Raw genomic sequence first — 17,513 nt, 5'->3', positions numbered from 1 at the left:
TGCAGTAACATGCATGAAGTATCTAGCATATAATAGCCACTCAATAAATTATAATTCTCCCACAGCCCTCTGCTTCTCCCTCCACATTTTGGAATCAGCTTATGTCCTGAGAATGACAGACAGTATTCTTCTCACGTGCTAATGATAAACTGCTACTGCACTGAATAAATTGTAATAAAATTGGTGTTCCTGTCTATCACCCCATTGTGAGCTCCTGAGAAGCCGCGCCTGTGTTTAATTCACCAGGGTAGGGTCTTCAACATATTAGGAGCTTGGTATGCTTGTTAAATAAATTAATAATCTCCAAAAAACAACTGTCCTTTATCTTCACAGTCTTGTTGTTCCAGCTACTAACGACGGCTAGTCAAAGCTACTTTGACTTGATGTTCGCTCTCTCTCTGCAATAATGCCTTTGCTCTGAAATAACACACACATCAAAATATCAGTTTAATACATATAAATTAGTTGCTCATTGCACTGTGATATTAGTTAATTTTGAAATTGTGTTATAGATTTCTAAATTAGACAGACTGCCCGCCTGTCACTCACATCACATAAAATGAATGCCAACATCAGGCATCACCTTTTTCTGGCTTTGCCAGACTGAAGGTCATTATCAATTGCTGTTTAATCAGCCAAGTCATGCATATAGACAAAGGTTAACTGAGCATGGACCAATCTGACTTCCTTTGTCATGGCAAGACAATTTGCGGCTTAATAAAGCCGCTCTGATTGCACTTAACAACACCTGCTTAAAAATCCAGCCTCATTAATAGCACACTAATGAGTTAGGGATCTTCTGGCAAGGGCATGATCAAAGACAGATGATTTGCTTTCTGATTAAATGACCTAAATAACATAAAATGAAATCTCCCCATTTCCTTTAGGGAAAGTCTTTGGAAAAAGTTACAAAAGCTGTTGGCATCTTCAGATATGGTTAAAAAAGGAAAGACAGGGAAGGACCATCCTTTAGCTCTTTTAAATGTAGAACCATACTGACTGAACAATACATAAAACTGAGCCAAATCAAGTCCTCGACCTTTGAACTCGTATCCTTAATACACAATATAACCATGGAGCAAGAAAGCAAAAAGATGTGAAACTCATCAAACAAAAAGCAAATTTTTGGAATCTTCATGGAGGCCACATATTTTTTGTAGAAATGGCCTTGTTAATAGAATAAAAGTGACCTGACCTTTTTGCACACAGCAGAGTTTTGGAGTTTAATGTTGACTTACTATGCAAAGTCAGGCATGTCGTTTATGGCTCTGAATGGAGTCACATGTTCTGATTCAATACAACCACTGGCTGAACTTCTAACACTGAAAATCTTGCATTTGTTTTTCTTTTTGCATTTCCGTAATTATTCTCTCCGTACTAGAAATGTTGATCGTTCTTACCTGCCTGTCAATGGTTTCTGGGAAGGGAATGGCTCTGTCATAACCTCTGCTACAAAGGCCAGTGAAGGAATAGAACCGGGTGTCAGAACCCAACCACGGGCAGCCCATCCAGAGACTTGCCAGTAACCAAAGGTCATGGTTATTGAGCGGCCAATGTAAAGTCTTCTCGAAAATGGAATGGAATTGGAAGACCAGACAGAATAGGAGGCTGGCAGAGAGAAGCCAAAGTAGATATATACGTGAACAAACACAAGAAAGTTAGCTGAGTCACATTCAGAGAGAAGGACAAAACAAAGTTCTGCTGGGTTTATCTTGATCATTTGCCTTTAATCTTTTGTTTTGACATTCTTTTAAGCTTACGGAAAATTTGTAAGAGTAGTAGAAAGATACCCTTTTTAATGAGATTCCCTTACATATACTTCTACAGAGAGATGTATATATGTGTGCAAGTATATATGTATGTGTATTTGTCTTTATATTTACATATCTATAATTATTTTTTGTGAATATTTAAAAGTTGCGTAATGATACTCCTTTACTCCTAAATATCTTGTTTTTTTAAGTTTTATTTACTTAGTTTGAGGGAGAGAGAGAGCCTGAGCAGGGGAAAGGCAGAGAGAGAGGAGAGAGAGAGAGAGGAGAGAGGATCCCAAGCTGACTTCGCACTGTCAACACAGAGCCCGATGTGGGGCTCAAACTCAAGAACCATGAGATCATGACCTGAACTGAAATTAAGAGTCAGAGCTTAATCTACTAAGCCACCCAGGAGCTCCTACCCCTAAATACATTAGTGTCTATTTCCTAGAAAGAAGGCATTCTCTTACAGAACCATAATGTAATTATAAAAATCTGGAAACAAATATTGATGTGATAATATTATTTAATCTACAAGACCATATTCAGATATCACCAATTGTCCTAAAATGTCTTTCATAGCAAGAGAGAACCCAGAATTATGCATTACATTTCACTGCCACTGCTTTTTAGTTTCCTGTACTCTGGAATCACTTCTGGGTTTTTCTTTATATTCTATGAATTGACAGTTTTGAAGAGAACAGGGCAGTTGTTTTGTGGAATGTCCCTCAGTTGGGGCATGTCTGATTCCTCATGATTAGATTCAGGTGACACTTGGTGACTGAGGTGTGGAATGAACTCAGCCAGTTGACACACTGTTGTTGGATTTTCCACGAGTCTCTTTTATGGCTTAATGCGCATCGCTTGAATTTTCTTGAGCAAGAAGTAAAAGTATGAATGGTTGTTTTTTGGGTTTTTTTCCCCCTTGAAACCTAAAAAATTTAACAAATATCCTTATCTTAGTTGCTTATTTGAGATGAAAGACAGTGAACATATACTTAACAAGAGGGGATCTGAATTCTGACTGGTCCCAATCTTGGCTCTATTACTTGTTTTCTAAGAGATTATAGGATGCTTAATCTCCCTATGACTTAATTTCCTTATCCATAAAATGGGAGTAATAATAATAAAAAAAAGCTTCTGGGGTTGTTTTGAGGATTAAATCACAATATATTAGAGTGCTCGAAAGAGATTTCCATCTCAGGCAATATGACACATTAGACACTCAGAAAAAAATCTCAGTAGTAGATCACTCGTCAAAAAGCCAAGAAAATAAATAAATACAATAGGAAAACAAATATGAATTCCCCATAGTCAGTGGTGTGATGGTGGTGGCTTGTGTTGGTTCACAAAAAGCTATTTTTTAAATTATTAGAAACTTTGCAAGTCACTTGTTAAACTCTGCCATTATTAAAAATAAAACTATATAAACTTACAACTAAACAAGTTGCATTTAAAAACTAAGGTAATAAATACCAAAGCTCATAATTCCCAAATTATTTTGTTAATGGTACTACTACTGATGCTCTTTAAGTTATTCATAATTATTGAACCCACACAGTGGAAATGCTGTCAATTGTTGTGTTGCTCTTTATTTCTTCCGTGAAGTCACGTTAGTAGTTTGGCCTTGGTAAGAAGATTTCTACTGTGGAAATTGGCAAACACTACATATTAGGGACTTTGTTTTTCCTACTTTTTTCCTGGAGAGCTGCTTGTTAAACATTTACCAGCACGCTACTGCTCACAGACCAGATGTGATGAGAAAGCAGAATTGATGGAATTTAATGAGACCCAGAACTGAAATTTCCCCTGGAGATTATCTCCAAATCTCTGGAGGCTAAAATCTGTTGTAATAGCCACAACTTTGGGTAGAAAGGAGACAAGGTCGGTGGGCCAATCAGGGTGAAGGACTGGGTTGGATACTGGTTTGTAAAACTAGATTTTCTAAGGGATGACACACTCAATGGGTTTAATTTAGGAAAATAAAATTACTTTTGGAGGAAGACTGTGGAGATTTTGCCTGGTCTGGCTTCAGGTTTGAGAAGAGGAGAAGGAAAGGAAAGGAGAGGAGAGGGGAGGAGAAAAGAAAGGAGGGGAGGGGGGGGAGGAGAGGAGAGGAGAGAAGAGGAGAGGAGAGAAGAGGGGAGGGGAGGGGAGGAGAGGAGAGAAAGGAAAAGAAAGAAAAAGAAAGGAAAAGAGAAAAGAAAAATCTATATTGAGAAATTCTAATTACAGACATACTCCTGTCTATCTGCGGATAGACTCTAAATGTCCTGCTTGGTCTCAACGTCTCTAAACTTAAGTCTCTTAACTATTAGTTTACAATGATCCAGGGTGGGTAGGGGCCCCATAGCAAATGTAAAAGCAACTACTTTCCAATGGGATGCCAATAATTCCTGCAGATAACACTCTAAGGAATATGAAATTATAACTGAAATCACTAAGTAACAAAAAAAAAGGAAAAGAAATATGACAGACATGTCTAATAACTTTGCAAAAACAAATGAAAAAATGTTGGGATGCCATTAACGGAGAATGCATAGCAAAACCTTAATGATACACCACTACATAATCACAAAAGTGACCAAAATTAAGAAGACTGATGATACCAAGTGTTTGTGAGAATGTGGCCCAATCAGAACACTCATATAGTGTTATCAAAGGTACAGTTAGAAAAATAAAATTTGCATTAGTTTCTGTAGTTGTCACAGATCGGTTTCTCTGGAAGGCAGACACTGAAAAGGTTTATTGGGAAGGGACACCTGTGAGAAGAACAGGAAGGAAGCATGACAGACAAATTAGTAGCCAGTGCATGCATTAGAAAATTTGGACCATTTGCCCCCTTCCCATATTATATCCTACTGCTTTCATAAATATTTTTTCTATGTGACGTAAACTTCTCAATATATTATTATTGATAATATTTCTTTATACACGCAATATTCATTTGGATAGCCACATCATGACCCTTACCAGTGCTTTTCAGTTCCTCTTGCATATTCAAGCTGCCGTCCAAGACCATTTTCTTCTGCCTGAAGAAACTCTCCTGTTTTGCCTCCATGCGTGTCTGCTGCTGATGACTTCTTCTATCAGCTTTTGTTTATCTGAAAATATATTCATTTTGCCTTCATTTTTTGAAAGAAGTTTTCCCTGATAATAGAATTCTAAGTTGAAATTACTTTCCGTCATTACTTTGAAAATACGATTCTGTGGTCTTCTAGCTTCCATTGTTTATATTGATAAATTGGCTCCTTCTCCAGGCACTATTTCTGTGTTATTTCAGAGATCCCTTTTTACTCTCTCATTCCTCCAATGCCTGCTTAAATAAATGTTTATATTAAAATCTTTATGAGAAAATCTCTACGTGATTTCTGTGTTCTTGATTAAACGATGATTGATACAGTATAGTTATTTTCAAGCGTATATCTCATATTTCCAATTTCTGGATTTACCATTGATTGGCTTTCTTGTCTTATTGACAAACCGTGTTGTTTCTGTTATATGTGTTATTTTTGACTGTTGACAATTATATATGAAAGATAGTTATGCATACATATATACTTTTTTATTTTGTTCTGGCCACTGTGAAAAACATTTTACATGAATTACCTAAAACTTCCACTATGAGGTAGAAACTACCATTATTATTCTTATTCTAAATATAAGGAAACTGAGATTTAAAGAAGTTAAGTAGCTAACCCAAGATTATACGGTTGGTAAGTGGCAGAATTAGGCTTCAAGCTCAAGTCTATGTGACTCCAATTTTAGAGCTCTTAACTGCTAAGTTAACTGCCTGAACACAGACATGAAAAGGGTCAGTTTTATTCAGAATCTGACAATCTAGCTACCATAGTAGCCACTCTCCCCGGGAAACACATAATACTGCAACCTGCATGCATTATGTGCATGTGTCCATGAATGCATACATGTCTGGGTGTGTTGGAACAGAGTTCAGCATTTTTTTAAAATAGTCAAGTTGATATTTGGATAAACTAAATTAATGTTTCTGTGATGAATGACTCAAAGGGTTGAAACAAAAAGTTCTTAGGCCAAATATGGACAGATTAAGGGGTTAAAGTTTAAGTGAGTTATAAAAAGGAGTTGAGGAGGAGAGAAAGTGTAAAAAGCATTTTAAGTATTGCTCTTGTGTAATAGTTTCTTGTTTAATCTCATTAAAGCAACAGGAACATAGGATACTCATTTGGCCCATGAGTGATAGTTTTTTTATTATTAGCATGCATTATTAAATCCGACATGCTTTCATGATAAAAACCTTTCAGCAAACTAAGGATAGAGAACTTTCTCAACTTGGTAAAGAAAATCTACAAAAAACCTACAGCTAACATCTTAATTATGCAAAACTACAAGATTGTCTATTGAGATTAGGAACAAAGCAAGGATTTCCCCTTTTACCATTCCTTTTAAACATCATACTGGAAGTCTGAGGTAATGCAATAAGATTCCAAAAGAAAAGAAATAAAAGGTGTATGGATTATAAAAGAAAAAAATAAAACCATCTTTGTCCGCAGAGAACATGATTGCCTATGTAGAAAATCCAAGAGAATTGACAAAAATCAAGCAAAAACAAAAACAAAAATATCTCCTGGAAATAAGTGAGTATAAACAAAATTTCAGGACATGAGATTAATGTTCAGAAGTCGATCACTTTCCCATACACCAGCAGTGAACAAGTGGAACTTGAAATTAAAAACATAATGCCATTGACCTTAGCATCCCCCCAAATAAAACATTTGGGTATAAATCTAACAAAATATGTACAAGATCCATATGAGAAAAACTGCAAAACTGATTGAAAAAAAAAACTCAAATAGAAACTAAATATCTGGAGAGATATTCCACGTTCATGCAGATGAAGATAATATTGTCAAGATGTCTGTTCTTCCTAAATTGATCTATAGATTCAATGCAATCTCCATCGAAATTTCAGCAAGGTACTTTGTGGATATCAACAAACTGATTCTAAAGTGTATATGGAAAGGCAAAAGACTCAGAACAATTGACATAGTTATTGAGGGAGGAGAACAAGGTCAGAGGACAGACCCTACTTGATTTTAGACTTAGTATAAAGCTATGATAATCAAGTAAGTATGGTATTGAGGAAAGAATAAAAAAAATAGATTGAAGGAGAATAGAGGGCCCAAATATAGACCCACATAAATGTCAACTGCTATTTGACAAAGTAGCAAAGGCAATACAATGGAACAAAGATAGTCCTTCAAAAATGGTGCTGAAATAGACATCCACATCAAGAAGAAGAAGAAGAAGAAGAAGAAGAAGAAGAAGAAGAAAAAGAAAAAGAAGGAGAAGAGGAAGAAGAATCTGGACAGACTTTACAGCCTCTATAAAAAATTAACTCAAAATAGATCATAGACCTAAAGGCAAAGTGCAAAATTATAAAACTCCTGGAAGATAAGATAGGAGAAAATCTAGATGACCTTCAGTATAGCAGTGACTTTTTAGGTAGACCACCAAAAGCATAACTCATGAAATAAATGGTCAGTAAGCTGGACTTCATTAAAATCAGAAACTCCTGCTCTATGAAAGACAAAAGAGAAGATAAGCCACAGACTGGGAGAAAATATTTACGAAAGACACACATGATAAAGGACTATTATCCAAAATATATAGAAGACTCTAACTTGACAAGAAGAAAACAAATAACTCAATTAAAAATGGCTGAGATTTGAACAGCCATCTCACCAAAAAAGATATACAGATGGCAAAAAACATATGAAAAGACACACAATAACATATATCATTAGGAAAATACAAATTAAAGCAACACTGAGATACCACTGCACACCTAATAGAATAGCCACAATCCAGAACTTTTATAATGCTGACAAGTATATGGAACTCTCATTCATTGCTTGTGGGCACGCAAAATGGTATAGCCACTTTGGAAGACAGTTTGGTGATTTCTCATGAAACTAAACATACTCTTACCATACGATGCAGCAATCATGTTCCTTGATATTTACCCAAATGAATTGAAAACTTCTCCATGCAAAAATTTTCACATAGGCATGGATAAAAGCTTTATTCATAATTGCCAAGCTTGGACTCAACCAAGTTGTCCTTGAGATGGCGAAAGGTTAAATAAAGTGTAGTACACACAGACAATGGAATATTATTCAGTGCCAAAAAGAAATAAACCATGAAAAGACACAGAGGAATTTTAAATATGTGTTACTAAGTGAAAGAAATCAATCCAAAAAGGCTACATACTGTATATGATTCCAGCTATATGACATTTTGGAAAATGCAAAAGTATGAAGACAGTAAAATGGTTGATGGTTGTTAGGGGTTAGAGGGAGGGAGGGAGGGATGAATAGGCAGAGCACAGAGTTTTTAGGGCAGTGAAGCTATTCTGTAAGATACCATAATGATGGATACACACCATAATACAATAAATCCTAATGTAAAATGTAGACTTTGGGCAATAATAGTAAGTCGGTGTAGGTTCATCAACAGTAGCAAATGTATGACTCTGGTGGGGGATGTGGATAAGGAGGGAAAATGTGCTTGTGTGGGGGCACGGGATATATAGCAACTCTCTGTACATTCTGTTCGATTTTGCTGTGAACCTAAAAGAGTGATAAAATAAATTCTGTTAAAATTGCATTCTTTCTCTACTTCAAAATATGCTTTGGGAATTTGATTCTTTCGTTCATTATTCTGGCTACATCACAGCTGGCTCTATAGGAATCCAATGTACCCAAGAGCTATGCTGTTTTGCTTGATTTCAAACCCGTTGCCATCTTTACCTCAATATTATATGTCTTCCTGGGGCGCCTGGGTGGCTCAGTCGGTTGAGCATCTGACTTCGGCTCAGGTCATGATCTCGTGGTCTGTGAGTTCGAGCCCCGCGTCCGGCTTTGTGCTGACAGCTCAGAGCCTGGAGCCTGCTTGGGATTCTGTGTCTCCCTCTCTCTCTGCCCCTCCCCTGTTCATGCTCTGTCTCTCTCTGTCAAAAATAAATAAACGTTAAAAAATAAAAATAAAAAAAGTATTATATGTCTTCCTGAAACCAGAGAGAGGGTTAAAAACTTAGGTGATAGAACATAGGGACTTGACTCACTGTTTACACTTACGAGGTCTTTATTGGAAAATGAAAGTGTTCTCTCGATAAGGCAGAAAGAAATATTTCCCAGCATTAGCAATGGGTGACAGCAAAGGTGAAGGCAAGTGGGGAAAATTCTAGCTCATACCCACACAACTGTTAAGGAGTTTGTCTGGACTACCACTTTGTCATTGTTCAGAAATACCCACACAGACCCAAACACTATGTGACTGGAAAGGTGTAGTGAGTAGGGTTAGGCCCAAATGTAATCCCCAAACAAACAGGTGTGAGAAGTGGAGAAATTAAAAAGTCACGTGCTGTCTGAGATGCTTTCTCTCTCTTTTCTGGAAAGGTAATTACCCATTTTAGAAGGTCCCATTTCAAGTCTTCTCTTCTCCATTAAACATAACCTCTAGAGCCTACTCTGGCTTACTAGAATTTCTTCTTCATATTCAAGGTCAGTAGCTTTTATTTTAAAGCACTGAATTGATTTGCTTTATGTTTTTGCTATTTTGAGGGTCAAGACTGAACGTTTCTTGAGCGCAGGGACCAAAACTTACATCCCTTTTGCCATCTTCACATCTCTAGTAGAACACATGGTAAGTGCTTACTGAATATTTATGAGTTGATGGTACAGAGATTCTGTGTAAAGTGTTACTCTACCCTTCATCATTAAAAGGAAATCAACTCAGTGATCAGTAAGGATTAGCTCAGACAAATTTTAAATATAGATACGTTAATAATTAAATCTTCCTGTGAAAATAGTGAGCAAATTAATTTTCCTTGTTTCTAGGATGATTCTAGAAAGGCATGTTGATAAGACAGTGAATGGGGGTCATATGCTAGTGCTCTGGTTCAGTTCTATGGCTTATTAGGAGGGGACAAATTAGGATTTCTGTCAATCTTGATATTCTTGTCACTTCAAAGGGAATAATATGCACTCTACCACCTTCACTAAGTGGTTTCCAGGAGAAAAGAAGAAAATAAGCTTCTACTGTGCTTTTTTCCCCCCCTGTATTCTATTGTCATTAGCATATTGTTATGTATTGGAGATAGTAGCCTGTATCGGCTCAAAAGAACAGATTTTTATACTTTGAAGGATTTTGTGAGCTGGTTGTTAAACACAGTCATTATTAAAAATTAAATTATATAAACTTACAATTAAATAAATTACATTGAAATATGGGCAGCAAATAATCAAAGCTCAACACTTCCCAATTATTTTTCTACATTTTATTATCACCTATGATCTTGAGGTTTTTATATCTATTTTATCTGTGTGGTAGAAATACTATATCATGGAGTGCTATCTCACACCTCTTTCCAACTCTGCATTCAAGAGTCACATCGTTAGCTTCAAATTGACATGATGAAAGTATTTTCACCATGAAAATCAGGAAATGCTACAAATTAAGGCTTTTTGTTCAGATAGCCAGTTTTTAAGCATTTACAATACGCCATGGATATTTCACCCATTTGATTATTAGCAACTTGAGAAAAGAGCTGGTACCAAACCTATCTTTGTAGATCCCACAGTGTGGAGTACGGTATTAAATCCAGTGCATGTTAGAATCCACTAGGTAGTTTTAAAACAGAGAAAATAATCTGATGCCTGGACAGCCCACCTCCAAGCGTTTGACTTAGTTGGTTTGACTAGGTACCAGAGTATTTTTAAAAAGCTTCCCGTTGATGGGGCGCCTGGGTGGCGCAGTCAGTTAAGCGTCCGACTTCAGCCAGGTCACGATCTCGCGGTCTTGGGAGTTCGAGCCCCGCGTCGGGCTCTGGGTTGATGGCTCAGAGCCTGGAGCCTGTTTCCGATTCTGTGTCTCCCTCTCTCTCTGCCCCTCCCCCGTTCATGCTCTGTCTCTCTCTGTCCCAAAAATAAATAAACGTTGAAAAAAAAATTTTTTTTAAAAAAGCTTCCCGTGGAATCTAATGTATATCAAATTGAAAATCACTGGTCTAAATGTCACCTTGAAACTCTTAGGCATTAGCAAATGATTACCGAATAAAAGAATAAATGTGTTAAATTAAAAAAAAAATTTTTTTTAACGTTTTATTTATTTTTGAGACAGGGAGAGACAGAGCATGAACAGGGGAGGGTCAGAGAGAGGGAGACACAGAATCTGAAACAGGCTCCAGGCTCTGAGCTGTCAGCACAGAGCCCGACGCAGGGCTCGAACTCACGGACCGCGAGATCATGACCTGAGCCGAAGTCGGCCGCTTAACCGACTGAGTCACCCAGGCGCCCCGCAAATGTGTTAAACTTTAAAAACTGCAATGTACTCTATGTAAGATCTTGTAAGATTCTTATAGGAAAAGTACTTCTTTAAAATTAGTTTGTGATAGTTCTTCTCAAATGCTTGCCTAATATCCAGCGGTGGACCCAATGGAGAAAGAAACTCAATATCTAAAGAAAGAAATAGGGTGTAAACTTACTCTTCCCTGGATATCTTTTTAATTCTGTACCATGTATATATGCCATTTAAAACACATAACATAATTTTTTATGATTTATGTTATAACAATTTTTGGTGAACAAATTGACTTTTAAAAAATAATGTTCTATAATTTCTCAATCTGATTCTCGGAAATTGCCTAGTCAACCCCTATAAGGTAAAGTATTTAAAGTAATTTTTCTTCTTTTACAGTTAGTTGGAGCTCCAGGAAATGGTCAACTAAGTCTAAGTCTCTGAAGAAAGCAAGTCTGATAAAGGGTATGTAAGAACTACCTTGACATAGATCGGCTGAATCTTTCCTTAAAAGCAGTAAGAGAATGTTAGTAGTTTGTTTAAAACAGATTTGGGTATTTGGGCACAAACATTTGAGGATGATGGTGATCTGAAATATGACTAAGATATTTCACAATGTAATTTTTAACATATATTATGAGATTTCACAAAATTACATACAAGTGAAGCTATTTAATAGTAGCTATGTGAATTAAATGGAATGATTCATGCCAAAACTCCAATTCTAATCTTCAACCATATTATATAAAATGTAAGCATTACATTTATAACAGATATAGAAAGCTATTTCTTCATCTGGGGAGTGGGTATAATAATAGTACCAGTTATGTGAATTACTCTAGCTAATAAATGTAAAATATATAGAAAAATGCAGGAAGTAAATGTTTGAAAAATATTTGCTAACATTTATTTTGTAGGAGATAAAAATGGGTCCCAGAAAGGCTAAATGAACAGACCACAGTCATACAGGTTGTTAATAAAAGAACTAGAACACACAACTCTCTCATAGTAATGTAATTAAAAACTCTTCAACAAACCCATTAGCTCTACCCGAGAAAAAGACTAAAGCTAATTTTTCTTTATAATTTTTACTTAAATCGTTTTTGCTCACTTAAAAACTAGTATCCTCAAATGATCTGTATTTTTTATTTTAGTACTAAATTACGTGGGGCGCCTGGGTGGCGCAGTCGGTTAAGCGTCCGACTTCAGCCAGGTCACGATCTCGCGGTCCGTGAGTTCGAGCCCCGCATCAGGCTCTGGGCTGATGGCTCAGAGCCTGGAGCCTGTTTCCGATTCTGTGTCTCCCTCTCTCTCTGCCCCTCCCCCGTTCATGCTCTGTCTCTCTCTGTCCCAAAAATAAATAAACGTTGGAAAAAATAAAATAAAATAAATTACGATTAACAAATAAATTATATCAAGATTCAATCATACTATAGGTTTTTCAAAGTCAATTTAGAAACATAACAGTTCGTTCTTTTTCCCATGGAAATTGAATGATTTAATTTTAAATTTGATAATGACTTTAGAATTAGCTGATTAATGCACGTGGAAAAGTTCTGTAATAAGTGCAATTAATTTTTAGTACAACTGGAATCAACTGAAAATTTATTGAAAAATCTGCTATCAATTTTTATCATTGCCAATTAGATCTAGTGAAAGATATAATTAAATAGCGTCAGTGACATTATGATATCCCCCTATATTTGTGACTGTATTTCTTTGGGAAAAATGTCCATTAACAGTCCCATATATTGGTAGTTCTACTTATAGTAATAGAGGCTACTAAACTTGGAAAAAATAAGCTGAAATAGAAGCTGTTGAAAAGCTACACTTGGGGAAGAAGGGAATAGTGTGCCAAGACCAGAAGAAGAAGGAAATCCAGAGAGGTGGGGCCAACATTTGGGGGTGCTAAACACTAGAGTTGCCATCTTGTTCTTCAAGAGGTAGCTGAAAGTTGAAAAGCAGAGCAGAGGTTTCAAGGCACATGGCACTAGTGGCATCAGGAGAACAAAAAATGGGGTCAGGTCCGACCAGCAAAGGGACCCTCAGGTGACCCTGGAGTGCTGTAATCTAGGCCAGTGGTTCCCAGTTGCAGACAATTTTGGCAACCTGTGGACATTTTTAGTTGTCACGCCTTGGATGGGGGCATGCTAATTGCACCTGGGGGTTAGAGGTCAGGGATGCTGCCAAACATTCCAGAACGCACAGGATAGCCCTCCTACAAAAAAACATTATCTAGCCCCAAATACTGTCAAGTTTGAGAAATTGCATTCTAGGCTGTAAGTATTTGGATGAACTAGATACAGGCCAGTCTTTGCAAGAACAGAAGCCTAGTCTTGAATTATCTCAATTCCTGATTGGAATAAAGTACCATCATACTGGCTTATTCATTTATCTGGGTGATAAAATCTCTCTGGAACGGAGGTCAGCAAACTCTAGCCCTTAAGTCAAATCCATCCCACTGCTTATTTTTTAAGCAAAGATTTATTGGAACACATCCAGGCCCATTCATTTATTTACATATTATCTATGGCTGCTTTTAAACCACAATGGTAAAGTTGAATGGTTGCAACAGAGACCTTATGACCTGCAAAGCCAATAATATTTACTCTCTTCCCTTTATTATTTTTTATTTTTTCTAATTAAAAAAAATTTAATCTTTATTGATTCTTGAAAGAGAGAGAAAGAGAGAGCATGAGCAAGGGAGGGGCAGAACGAGAGAAGGGCACAAAATCTGAAGCAGGCTCCAGGCTCTGAGCTGTCAGCACAGAACCCGACGTACAGGGCTTGAACTCACTTAGAGATCATCACGTGAGCTGAAGTTGGACACCCAACCAACTGAGCCACCCAGGTGCCCCTACTCTCTGCCCTTTAGAGAAAAAGGTTGTCAATCTCACAGCTGGATGCAGGATGCAGACTCTCAAACTTTCTCCACAATTTTTCATATTCAGTATTCAACACTCAAGTCAAAACAACTGGGTATACAGGGAACAACACAGTATATCACTAAAACAAGAGAACCAACAGATGTTAGAGTAATCAGATATACACTTTAAAGTCACTGCACTATATCAGACCGACACAGTTCAGTCAGGAAAACAGACCCAACACTTAAGAATTTCATCAAAGAGAATATAGTACAAAGATTAAGTTGGTGTTGAAGGAAGAGGACACCTAAATGGACATCTGAAATAATGCAGTAGTGGTACCTGGAGAAAGATAGATTTTTTCATATAAACAATGGAAGCCAGAAGACAACAGAATGACATCTTTAAAGTGATGAAAGCAAATAATTTCCAATTTAGAATTGCATTACTAATAGAAATATCAGTGGAAAAATAAAGACAGAAGGGAGACACTTTTGGACAAAACAAACTGAAAGAATTCAACAACAGCAGACACACATGGAGTAGAGGCTATGCTTCAGGTGGAAGAGAAGTGGTCTTGATGTCAGTTTGAATATGCATGAAGGCATGAAGAGTAATGGAAAGGGTCACAATGTGAGCTGTCTAAAGGAATATTGAATGTATAAAGCAATAATAACAATATTAATGTATTGAGTTTAAGGGACAGAGAAAATACAAATTCATGAAAAGTACAGCATACAATATGGGGAAATATCAAATGGCAGAAAAGTTTGAAGGTGCTTGTATTGACAGGGAAGTAGTAAAAGTATTAATTTCTATTAGAATTTGAGAAGTTATGGGGGTGCGTGTGTGGCTCAGTCAGTTAAGCATCCGATCATTGATCTCAGCTCAGGTCTTGATATCAGGGTTGTGAGTTCAAGTCCCACACTGGGCTCCATGCTGGGCATGAAGCCTACTTAAAAAAAAAAAAGAAGAAGACAAAAGAAAGAAGAAAGAAAGAAAGAAAGAAAGAAAGAGAAAGAAAGAAGAGAAAAAGAGAATTTGAGAAGTTATGGATGCATGCTATAATTTTTAGGGTACCTGCTAGGGGCACCTGGGTGGCTCAGTCAATTAAGCATCTGACTCTTGATTTCAGCTCAGGTCACGATCTCATGATTCATGAGATAGCACCCCATGTCCGTCAGCACAGAGCCTACTTGGGATTCTCTTTCTCCTTCGGTCTCTCCCCTCCATTGCTTGCTTGTGCTCTCTCTCACAAAACAAATAAATAAACATAAAAAAAAAAGAGTACTATGTAGTAATTACTAACCATTACCAAGCTAACAGAGGAGGAAAAATGGAATAATGCTTAAAATTGAAATTTAAGAAATCAGTCCAGAAATGTCAGAAATAAGAGAAAAAACAACTTAAAGCAGGTCAGAGAAATGGAAATAAAAGTAATAATGCAAATTTAAATGCAAGTGCATTACTGTCTACATTATATATGAAAGAGCTAAATACCTTGAAAAGCATTCAGTTTCCAGACTGAATCAAAACAAATCTTAACTGTACCCAGGTTGCGAGAGACATACATTAGCTATAGGGATACAAAATGGATGAAAGGAAAATGTTTAACAAAATACACAAACTAGATTATTATGAGACAAAGTAGAATTTAAGACAAAAACTTTACTGGATATAAAGAAGGTTATTTAATTTTGACAAAGAAGTTTAATTCACTGGAAAGTTAAAACAATTCTAAATTATTCAAGAGAAACTATCATAATAATTTTTAAATATATGATACAAAAATTATATGCATAAAAATACCATAATCATAGTAAAGGATTTTTAATATTATTAACAAAATTGAGTTAATCGACATATTAACATATGACTTAATTGCATTTAATAATTGCATAATATGAATTCTTTTTAAGAACACACAAAATATTTGGTAAAATAGACCACATGTTGGGTCATAAAGCATGTCTCAACAAACTTAAAAGTGTTGAAATTATACAGAGAATGTTCTGTATTCTCTGTATAATTAAGCTGGAAATCAATAAAAATGTCAGTAAAATTAAAATAGAAATCAATATAAAAAGATAATTTGATAATTCCACATGCTAGAAAATTAAGCAATATACTTGTAAAAAAACCAAAGGCAATCATAATGGATTTTTTTTACTATTTATTTATTAACTTACTTTTCAGTAAGCTCTACACCCAACGTGGGGCTTGAACTCAAGACCCTGAGATCAAGAAAATCATGCTCTACTGAGCCAGCCAGACACCCCAAGGAAATTATAATGGAAATATAATATAGTTGTGCCATGTGAAAATAGAAATTGTATGTTTCTGAAATTCTGGGATGCAGCTAAAACCATGCTTTAGAGTATGATATATAGCCTTCATACCTTAGAAAAAAAGAAAGACTGAAAATCAATGAACTAAGCTTGTATCTCAAGAACAGAAAATTAAGCTTCAAAAAGTAGAAAGAAGAAATTGCTGAGTTTACAGGTATTAACTTTAAAAAAATCCTGCACAGAAAAAGATAAGGTAACTGGAAATCTGGTTCTTTGGAAAGGCTAATGAAATTCATAAAACCCTGCAATGCTGATCATAAAAAGGGCATTAATAATCAATGCCAGGAATGAAAAGGTGACGTCACTGTAGGTGGAATAGATATTAAAGTGACAAGAAGATGTCATAAACCACCAAATCCTTTAAACCTTGACACAAGAAAAAAATTGTAAATTTTAAAAGTAATTGAATCTGTAAAAAAAAGTGTTTCTATAAAGAAAAACTTCAGACCCAGCTCCAGATGGCTATGCTGATGAATTATGTCAAATATTAAGTAAGAAATAACACCAATCTTAGATAAGTTCTTCCAGAGAATAGGAAAAAAGAGAAATAATACTACTCCATTATATGAGGCTCACATCTTTTTATGCTAAAACTTGATAAGAAAATTAGACTAAAGGAATATTATGAAGCAATCACACTCACAAATATAGATTTGAAATGGTATAATGATGGTGATGAAAAAGAAGAAGAACAAGAAGAGGAGGAAGAAGGAGAAGAATATAGCAAACCAAAGCCAGTGATATATAAAAATGATGATACATCATGGGACAAGTTGGTTTTGTTTCAGGTATCTACAAAATAAAGAATTAAAAACCAACCAGAATTTAAAAAAAAAGAAAAAAACAACAACTCCAATATACTAAATTCACATGATGACAAATTCAATATCCATTCATGATAAAATTTCTTATCTAACTAGGAACAGATTATTACTTCCTTAATTTCATTAAGGTTTTTCCATAAATACTCAGTAAATATCAAATTTAATGATGAAATGTCGAAAGATTTTCCCCAAGTCTGGAATGACACAAAAATGCTTCTAATTGTTTCTTCACTTTAACATTATTCTGAAGTCATAGCCAGTACAGTAATTAAATATATATATATATATATATATATATATATATATATATATATTAAAAAGAAAGGAAATTTGTTTTTTTACAAATGACCTGATAATACATTCATAATATATACATATTTATAT

Source organism: Felis catus, chromosome C1 (genome assembly GCF_018350175.1).
Source record: "Felis catus isolate Fca126 chromosome C1, F.catus_Fca126_mat1.0, whole genome shotgun sequence".
NCBI classification, from domain to species: domain Eukaryota; kingdom Metazoa; phylum Chordata; class Mammalia; order Carnivora; family Felidae; genus Felis; species Felis catus.
The sequence above is the reverse complement of the archived record's forward strand: the minus strand, read 5'-3'. Positions refer to the sequence as shown.